Here is a 10,993-nt window from a genome sequence, read left to right on the forward strand (position 1 = left end):
GATCACTGTGCAGGGTCATTGGGATCACACTGCAGTATAACTGGGATCACACTGTGCAGGGTCACTGGGATCACACTGTGCAGGGTCACTGGGATCACACTGTGCAGGGTCACTGGGATCACACTGTGCAGGGTCATTGGGATCACACTGCAGGATAACTGGGATCACACTGTGCAGGGTCACTGGGATCACTGTGCAGGGTCACTGGGATCACACTGTGCAGGGTTACTGGGATCACACTGTGCAGGGTCACTGGGATCACACTGTGCAGGGTCATTGGGATCACACTGCAGGATAACTGGCATAAAACTGTGCAGGGTCACTGGGATCACTGTGCAGGGTCACTGGGATCACACTGTGCAGGGTCACTGGGATCACACTGTGCAGAGTGACTGGGATCACGCTGTGCAGGGTCACTGGGATCACGCTGTACAGGGTCACCGGGATCACGCTGTTCAGGGTCACCGGGATCACGCTGTGCAGGGTCACCGGGATCACACTGTGCAGGGTCACCGGGATCACACTGTGCAGGGTCATTGGGATCACACTGCAGGATAACTGGGATCACACTGTGCAGGGTTACTGGGATCACTGTGTGCAGGGTCACTGGGATCACACTGTGCAGCGTGACTGGGATCACACTGTGCACGGTCATTGGGATCACAGTGCAGGATATCTGGGATAAAACTGCAGGGTCACTGGGTTCACACTGTGCAGGGTCACTGGGATCACACTGTGCAGGGTCATTGGGATCACAGAGCAGGATATCTGGGATCACACTGTGCATGGTCACTGGGATCACACTGTGCAGGGTCACTGGGAACACACTGTGCAGGGTCACTGGGATCACACTGTGCAGGGTCACTGGGGTCACTGTGCAGGGTTATTGGGTTCACACTGTGCACGGTCACTGGGATCACAGTGCAGGATATCTGGGATCACACTGTGCAGGGTCACTGGGATCAAACTGTGCAGGGTCACTCGGATCACTGTGCAGGGTTACTGGGGTCACACTGCAGGGTCACTGGGATCACACTGTGCAGGGTCATTGGGATCACACTGTGCAGGATAACTGGGATAACACTGCAGGGTCACTGGGATCACACTGTGCAGGGTCACTGGGATCACTGTGCAGGGTTATGGGATCACACTGTGCAGGGTCACTGGGATCACACTGTGCAGGGTTATGGGATCACACTGTGCAGAGTTATGGAATCACACTGTGCAGGGTTACTGGGATCACACTGTGCAGGGTCACTGGGATCACACTGTGCAGGGTCACTGGGATCACACTGTGCAGGATTACTGGGATCACACTGTGCAGGGTCACTGGGATCACACTGTGCAGGATAACTGGGATAAAACTGTGCAGGGTCACTGGGATCACTGTGCAGGGTCACTGGGATCACACTGTGCAGAGTGTCTGGGATCACACTGTGCAGGGTCACTGGGATCATACTGTACAGGGTCACTGGGATCACAATGTGCAGGGTGACTGGGATCACACTGTGCAGAGTGAATGGGATCACACTGTGCAGGGTCACTGGGATCATACTGTACAGGGTCACTGGGATCTCAATGTGCAGGGTCACTGGGATCACACTGTGCAGAGTGACTGGGATCACACTGTTAATGGTCACTGGGATCACACTGCGCAAGGTTACTGGGATCACACTGTTAAGTGTCACTGGGATCACACTGTGCAGTGTTACTGGGATCACATTGTGCGGGGTCACTGGGATCACACTGCGCAGGGTCACTGGGATCACACTGCGCAGGGTCACTGGGATCACACTGCGCAGGGTCACTGGGATCACACTGTGCAGTGTTACTGGGATCACACTGCGCAGTGTCACTGGGATCACACTGTGCAGTGTTACTGGGATCACACTGTTAAAGGTCACTGGGATCACACTGCGCAGGGTCACTGGGATCACACTGTGCAGTGTTACTGGGATCACACTGCGCAGTGTTACTGGAATCACCCTGTTAAGGGTCACTGGGATCACACTGTGCAGGGTCACTGGGATCACTCTGTGCAGAGTCACTGGGATCACACTGTGCAGGGTCACCGGTATCACGCTGTTCAGGGTTACTGGGATCACGCTGTGCAGGGTCACTAGGATCACACTGTGCAGGGTTACTGGGATCACACTGTGCAGGGTTACTGGGATCACACTGTGCAGGGTTACTGGGATCATACTGTACAGGGTTACTGGGATCACTGTGCAGGGTCACTGGGATCACAGTGTGCAGGGTCACTGGGATCACTGTACAGGGTCACTGGGATCACTGTACAGGGTCACTGGGATCACACTGTGCAGGGTCACTGGGATCTCACTGTGCAGGGTTACTGGGATCACTGTGCAGGGTCACTGGGATCACACTGTGCAGGTTCATAGATCACTGTGCAGGGTCACTGGGATCACACTGTGCAGGGTAACTGGGATAACACTGTTCAGGGTCACTGGGATCATACTGTACAGGGTTACTGGGATAACACTGTTCAGGGTCACTGGGATCATACTGTACAGGGTCACTGGGATCTCACTGTGCAGGGTTACTGGGATCACACTGTGCAGGGTTACTGGGATCACTGTGCAGGGTCACTGGGATCACACTGTGCAGGGTCACTGGGATCTCTGTGCAGGGTTACTGGGATCACTGTGCAGGGTCACTGGGATCACACTGTGCAGGATTACTGGGATCACTGTGCAGGGTCACTGGGATCATACTGTGCAGGGTCACGGATCACTGTGCAGGGTCACTGGGATCACACTGTGCAGGGTCATTGGGATCACACTGTGCAGGGTCACTGGGATCACACTGTGCAGGGTCACTGGGATCACTGTGTGCAGGGTCACTGGCATCACAATGTGCAGGGTTACTGGGATCACTGTGTGCAGAGTCACTGGGATCACACTGTGCAGGGTTACTGGGATCACTGTGCAGGGTCACTGGGATCACACTGTGCACGGTCATTGGGATCACAGAGCAGGATATCTGGGATCACACTGTGCAGGGTCACTGGGATCACACTGTGCAGGGTCACTGGGAACACACTGTGCAGGGTCATTGGGATCACACTGTGCAGGGTCACTGGGATCACTGTGCAGGGTTATTGGGATCACACTGTGCAGGGTCATTGGGATCACAGTGCAGGATATCTGGGATCACACTGTGCAGGGTCACTGGGATCAAACTGTGCAGGGTCACTGGGATCACACTGTGCAGGGTCACTGGGATCACAATGTGCAGGGTTCTGGTATCACACTGTTCAGGGTCACTGGGATCACTGTGTGCAGGGTTACTGGGATCACTGTGTGCAGGGTCACTGGGATCACACTGTGCAGAGTGACTGGGATCACACTGTGCAGGGTTACTGGGATCACTGTGCAGGCTCGCTGGGATCACACTGTGCAGGGTTACTGGGATCACTGTGCAGGGTCACTGGGATCACACTGTGCAGAGTGACTGGGATCACTGTGCAGGGTCACTGGGATCACACTGTGCACGGTCATTGGGATCACAGTGCAGGATATCTGGGATAAAACTGCAGGGTCACTGGGTTCACACTGTGCAGGGTCACTGGGCTCACACTGTGCAGGGTCACTGGGATCACACTGTGCAGGGTCATTGGGATCACAGAGCAGGATATCTGGGATCACACTGTGCAGGGTCACTGGGATAACACTGTGCAGGGTCACTGGGAACACACTGTGCAGGGTCACTGGGATCACACTGTGCAGGGTCACTGGGATCACTGTGCAGGGTTATTGGGATCACACTGTGCAGGGTCATTGGGATCACAGTGCAGGATATCTGGGATCACACTGTGCAGGGTCACTGGGATCAAACTGTGCAGGGTCACTGGGATCACACTGTGCAGGGTTATGGGATCACAATGTGCAGGGTTCTGGGATCACACTGTTCAGGGTCACTGGGATCACTGTGCAGGGTCACTGGGATCACACAGTTGCGGGGTCATTGGGATCACACTGTGCAGGATAACTGGGATAAAACTGTGCAGGGTCACTGGGATCACACTGTGCAGGGTCACTGGGTTCACATTGTGCAGGGTCACTGGGATCACTGTGCAGGGCTATGGGATCATACTGTGCAGGGTCACTGGGATCACACTGTGCAGGGTTATGGGATCACACTGTGCAGAGTTACTGGGATCACACTGTGCAGGGTTATGGGATCACACTGTGCAGGGTCACTGGGATCACACTGTGCAGGGTTATGGGATCACACTGTGCAGGGTTCTGGGATCACACTGTGCAGGGTCACTGGGATCACACTGTGCAGGGTCACTGGGATCACACTGTGCAGGGTCACTGGGATCACACTGTGCAGGGTTCTGGGATCACACTGTGCAGGGTTATGGGATCACTCTGTGCAGGGTTCTGGGATCACACTGTTCAGGGTCACTGGGATCACAGTGTGCATGGTCACTGGGATCACACTGTGCAGGGTTCTGGGATCACACTGTGCAGTGTTACTGAGACCACACTGGGCAGGGTCATTGGGATCACACTGTGCAGTGTTACTGAGACCACACTGTGCAGGGTCACTGGGATCACACTGTGCAGAATTGAACAGAAGATGAAAAACAGCAAACTGTGACAACATAGGAAGGAACCTATTTCAAGAAAACCCAATAGAAATTTAAACGCAGATCGTGTTTCTGCAGTTAAAGGTAACCAGTGTTGGTTCCCTGGGGAGAGAGTCTGGGAAATCGATCATAGAACAGTACAGCACAGAACAGGCCCTTCAGCCCACGATGTTGTGCCGACCATTGATCCTCATGTATGCACCCTCACATTTCTGTGACCATATGCATGTCCAGCAGTCTCTTAAATGTCCCCAATGACCTTGCTTCCACAACTGCTGCTGGCAACGCATTCCATGCTCTCACAACTCTCTGTGTAAAGAACCCGCCTCTGACATCCCCTCTATACTTTCCTCCAACCAACTTAAAACTATGACCCCAAATTAATATTTAAAAGTAAGAAAATGGTGAATGAAGTAAATAGTAATGCACACAAATAAATCCCAGGAATTGTCAATCTGCGGTGAAAGAAACTGGGAAAATTGACATCAATTACAGTCTCCAGGGGAAGGAGACTGCAAATTCTCAGAACTGAATGAAGATGGATTTCATCCCACAGTCTTAAAGGAAGTGACTACTTGCACCAATATTGCTGCATTGGTTTTACATTTCCAAAAATCGCTCAATCCTGGAAAGGTCCAGTTGGATGGAAAAATGGTTAATGTAACAGGTTTATTCAGGGGCACAGCAGACAAAAGACAAGAAACAGATGGTGCAGGAGAATAAAGTCCATCATTAAAGAGGTAATAGGGAGCCCTCTTTAGAAAATCTCCATGCATTTCAGGCAGAGTCAACACGAGTTTTGTGAAAGGAAAATCATGTTTGACTCATTTGTTAGAGTTCTCTGAAGAAGTAAGAGGCAATATGGCTCCAGGGGAACTAGAGGATGTGATGGACTTCAGTTTCCAGAAGGCATTTTGACAATGGGCTACATCAAAGGTTACGACAGAAAGACAGAGCACATGGTGTAAGAGGACCATGGACAGAGGATTCCACCCCAGAGACTGCCGTGGCTCTAGAAGGAAGGTTACTACCACCTTCTCCTGGGATGTTAGGAATGGGCAATAAACATAGGCCCAGCCAATGATGTCCACATCCCCTGCTGTGGAAGAAGAGGACAGGGATAAATGGGTCACTTTAGGATGTAACAAGTCAAGTGTCTCAGGGATCAGGCTTCAACTGTTTACTGAGATGAGGGGCTGGAAGGAATAGTGACCACAGTACCAGTGAGACAAGAATGGGTCAGAAAGTAAGCTGCGATAAGGAATTAGCAAAGGCATCTGGATAGAATAACAGAAAAGCAGCATATATGAATGGAGAGAGATTGCTAAACTCTGTGGTACTGAGAGACCTGGATGTCCTGGAACATGAAACATAAAATATTTCTTTTGTTGGTTTGTGGGTATTCCTGGCTTGACCAGTATTTATTGCTGATCCCTAATTGCCCCTTCAGAAGGTGCTCATGAACTGCCCCTTGAATCACTGCAAACCCACAAAAATACCCTTTGGGGAGGGAATTTCAGGATTTAGACCTGGCAGCACCGAAGGAACGGCCGGTATATTTCCAAGTCAGGATGGTGAGTGGCTTGGAGGGGAACTTGCAGGTGGTCCCATTATCTGCTGCCCTTGTCCTTCCAGATGGAAGTGGCTGTGGATTTGGAAGGTGCTGCCTGAGGATCTTTGGTGAATTTCTGCAGTGCACTTTGTAGACAGTACACACTGCTGCTACTGAGTATCGGTGGGGGAGGGAGTGGATGCTTGTGGATGTGCTCCCAGTTAAGTGGGCTGCTTTATCCTGGATGGTGTTGAGCTTCTTGAGTGTTGTTGGAGCTGCCCCCATCCAGGCAAGTGGGGAGTACTCCATCACCCTCCTGAGTTGTACCTTGTAGATGGTGGACAGGTTCTGGGGAGTCAGGAGGTGACTTACCCACTGCAGTATTCCTAGCCTCTGACCTGCTCTTGTAGTCACTATTTATATGGTGAATCTAGCTGAGTTTCTGCTCAATGATAATATGGAGGATATTGGTAATGGGGGATTCAGTGATAGTAATGTCATTGAATCTGAACGGGCAATGGTTAGATTTTATCTTATTAGAAATGGTCATTCCCTGGCATTTGTGTGGCACAAATGTTACTCACCACTTTGTCAGCCCGAGCCTGGATATTGTCCAGATCTTGCTGCATTTGGACCCAGACTGCTTCAGTATCTGAGGGGTCACAATTGGAATATCACTTTACTGATGAGCAAGTGTAGACTGATGGGGCAGTAACTGGCCGGGTTGGATTTCTCCTGCTTTTTGTGTACCTGGGCAATTTTCCACATTGTCGGGTAGACGCCAGTGTTGTAACTGTACTGGAACAGCTTGGCTCGGGGAGCATAAGTCTTCAGTGCTATTGCCAGAATGCTGTCAGGGGCTATAGCCTTTGTAGTACCCAGTGCCTCCAACCATTTTTTTGATATCACATGGAGCAAATTGACGGCTATCCGTGATGTTGGAGACCACTGGAGGAGGCCAAGGCGAATCATCCACTTGGCACTTCCGGCTGAAGACTGCTGCAATGTTTCAGTGTGACCTTTTGTGTTGATGTGTTCGTCTCTTCCATTATTGAGGATATTGAGAAACATCTCCAGTGAGGTGTTTAATTGTCCACCACCATTCACGACTCGATGTGGCAGGACTGCTGAGCTCAGATCTGATCCATTGGTTGTAGGATCGCTTAGCTCTGTCTATCACTTGCTGCTTTAGGAAACACCTGCAGATACAGATAGGAAGGCAAATGAAATGGTGTTGTTTATTGCAAGGGAAATGGAATATAAAAGTCAGGATGTTTTGCAGAGGATTGGTGAGACCACCGTTCAGATTTCTCAACCGGTGCGGCCTCCTTATTTAAGAATGAAGATTTGAGATTGTTCTGAGAAGGTTTAGTCATCTGATCCCTGGAATGAGGAAAGGTTGGGCCTGTATTCATCGGAGCCGAGAGTGTGGTGCTGGAAAAGCACCGGCAGCACCCGAGGAGCAGGAGAATCGACACTTCGGGCAAAAGCCCTTCATTAGGATTCACTGGAGCTGAGAAGATTGAGAGTGAGTTTATTGAAATGTAAACAATCCTGAGGGGCTTTGACAGGGTGGACACTGAGAGAACGTTTCCCCTTGCAGGAGAGACTTGAACAAGAGGGCATGGTTTAAAGAGAAGGAGCCTTCCAGGTTAGAAGATACCTTTTCTCTCAGAGAGTGATAGCTCTGAGGAACTTTCTTCCTCAGGTTGCAATGGAGACAGTGTTGTTGAATACTTTGACAGCTGAAGTCAGGAGATAACCTTCAAAGATTCTATTTTCCGTGAGCAGTGGGGAGTGGAGGTGTTGTTCAGAACTTGGGATGAGCTACAATCGTTCGGTGATGGGTATGAAAAGCCGGAGCAGGTTCGGGGGCTGACTGAGCTCCTCCAACTGCAGACCCTCGACAATACCAAGCCCCAGAGAGGTACCAAAGTGACAAGGCACCACTCTGTCAGTGGGGCACAGTCATCATACAGCTCCCCCCCCACCCCCCCCCACACAGCCAACACCGTGCTAACAGTGGGGAAATATACAAACATCTGAGCTCCAATGTTTGATGATAAAAGACACTGATAATGGAAGAGTGTCTCTATGGGATCAAAAGTTTGCCATTTCCCATTTTACAATCACTTCACTACAAACCACACCTTCAATAACAGGGCAGGCCCTTTGAAGGCAATCAACAGAGTCAGAAAGATGATGGAGAAATGGGGACTGGGGGGGGGGGGCAGGTGATGTCATTACAGAGGGTCCTCACTAGTGGGGGGGTCATCATTACAGCGGACCCCCACCACCCAGAGGGTCCTCACTAGTGGGGGGGTCATCATTACAGCGGACCCCCACCACCCAGAGGGTCCTCACTAGTGGGGGGGTCATCATTACAGCAGACCCTCACCACCCAGAGGGTCCTCACTATAGGGGTCATCGTTACAGCGGACCCCCACCACCCAGAGGGTCCTCACTATAGGGGTCATCATTACAGCGGACCCTCACCACCCAGAGGGTCCTCACTATAGGGGTCATCATTACAGCGGACCCTCACCACTCGGAGGGTCCTCACTAGTGGGGGGGTCATCATTACAGCGGACCCTCACCACCCAGAGGGTCCTCACTATAGGGGTCATCATTACAGCGGACCCTCACCACCCAGAGGGTCCTCACTAGGGGGGGTCATCGTTACAGCGGACCCTCACCACCCAGAGGGTCCTCACTAGGGGGGGTCATCGTTACAGCGGACCCTCACCACCCAGAGGGTCCTCACTAGGGGGGGTCATCGTTACAGCGGACCCTCACCACCCAGAGGGTCCTCACTAGGGGGGGTCATCATTACAGCGGACCCCCACCACCCAGAGGGTCCTCACTATAGGGGTCATCGTTACAGCGGACCCTCACCACCCAGAGGGTCCTCACTAGGGGGGGTCATCATTACAGCGGACCCTCACCACCCAGAGGGTCCTCACTATAGGGGTCATCATTACAGCAGACCCTCACCACCCAGAGGGTCCTCACTATAGGGGTCATCGTTACAGCGGACCCTCACCACCCAGAGGGTCCTCACTAGGGGGGGTCATCATTACAGCGGACCCTCACCACCCAGAGGGTCCTCACTATAGGGGTCATCATTACAGCAGACCCTCACCACCCAGAGGGTCCTCACTATAGGGGTCATCGTTACAGCGGACCCTCACCACCCAGAGGGTCCTCACTAGGGGGGGTCATCATTACAGCGGACCCCCACCACCCAGAGGGTCCTCACTATAGGGGTCATCATTACAGCGGACCCCCACCACCCAGAGGGTCCGCACTAGGGGGGGTCATCATTACAGCGGACCCCCACCACCCAGAGGGTCCTCACTAGGGGGGGGTCATCATTACAGCAGACCCTCACCACCCAGAGGGTCCTCACTATAGGGGTCATCATTACAGCGGACCCTCACCACCCAGAGGTTCCTCACTATAGGGGTCATCGTTACAGCGGACCCTCACCACCCAGAGGGTCCTCACTATAGGGGTCATCATTACAGCAGACCCTCACCACCCAGAGGGTCCTCACTAGGGGGGGTCATCATTACAGCGGACCCTCACCACCCAGAGGGTCCTCACTATAGGGGTCATCATTACAGCGGACCCCCACCACCCAGAGGGTCCTCACTATAGGGGTCATCATTACAGCAGACCCTCACCACCCAGAGGGTCCTCACTAGGGGGGGTCATCATTACAGCGGACCCCCACCACCCAGAGGGTCCTCACTATAGGGGTCATCATTACAGCGGACCCCCACCACCCAGAGGGTCCTCACTATAGGGGTCATCATTACAGCGGACCCTCACCACCCAGAGGGTCCTCACTAGGGGGGTCATCATTACAGCGGACCCTCACCACCCAGAGGGTCCTCACTATAGGGGTCATCATTACAGCAGACCCTCACCACCCAGAGGGTCCTCACTATAGGGGTCATCATTACAGTGGACCCTCACCACCCAGAGGGTCCTCACTAGGGGGGGGTCACCATTACAGCGGACCCTCACCACCCAGAGGGTCCTCACTATAGGGGTCATCATTACAGCGGACCCCCACCACCCAGAGGGTCCTCACTAGGGGGGTCATCATTACAGCGGACCCTCACCACCCAGAGGGTCCTCACTATAGGGGTCATCATTACAGCGGACCCTCACCACCCAGAGGGTCCTCACTATAGGGGTCATCATTACAGCAGACCCTCACCACCCAGAGGGTCCTCACTATAGGGGTCATCATTACAGCGGACCCTCACCACCCAGAGGGTCCTCACTATAGGGGTCATCATTACAGCGGACCCCCACCACCCAGAGGGTCCTCACTATAGGGGTCATCATTACACCGGACCCCCACCACCCAGAGGGTCCTCACTACAGGGGTCATCATTACAGCGGACCCTCACCACCCAGAGGGTCCTCACTATAGGGGTCATCATTACAGCGGACCCCCACCACCCAGAGGGTCCTCACTATAGGGGTCATCATTACACCGGACCCCCACCACCCAGAGGGTCCTCACTAGTGGGGGTCATTGTTATAGAGGGTCCTCACTATAGGGGTCATCATTACAGCAGACCCTCACCACCCAGAGGGTCCTCACTATAAGGAAGCTTACTACGGAGGGTCCACACTATACAAAGTCCTCATTATGGAGAGAGAAAGGAATAGTATCCATGGGAAGATATTTAACTGGGGAAAAGCGAGTTGGGACAGGAGTTGGGAAGTACAGATTGGGAGCAATTGTTCCACAGAAAGGGCACAGCAGACATGTGGAGACTGTTTAAGGAGCGGTTGTTGCGAGT

This window comes from Chiloscyllium punctatum, chromosome 18 (assembly GCF_047496795.1).
Source record: "Chiloscyllium punctatum isolate Juve2018m chromosome 18, sChiPun1.3, whole genome shotgun sequence".
Lineage (NCBI taxonomy): Eukaryota > Metazoa > Chordata > Chondrichthyes > Orectolobiformes > Hemiscylliidae > Chiloscyllium > Chiloscyllium punctatum.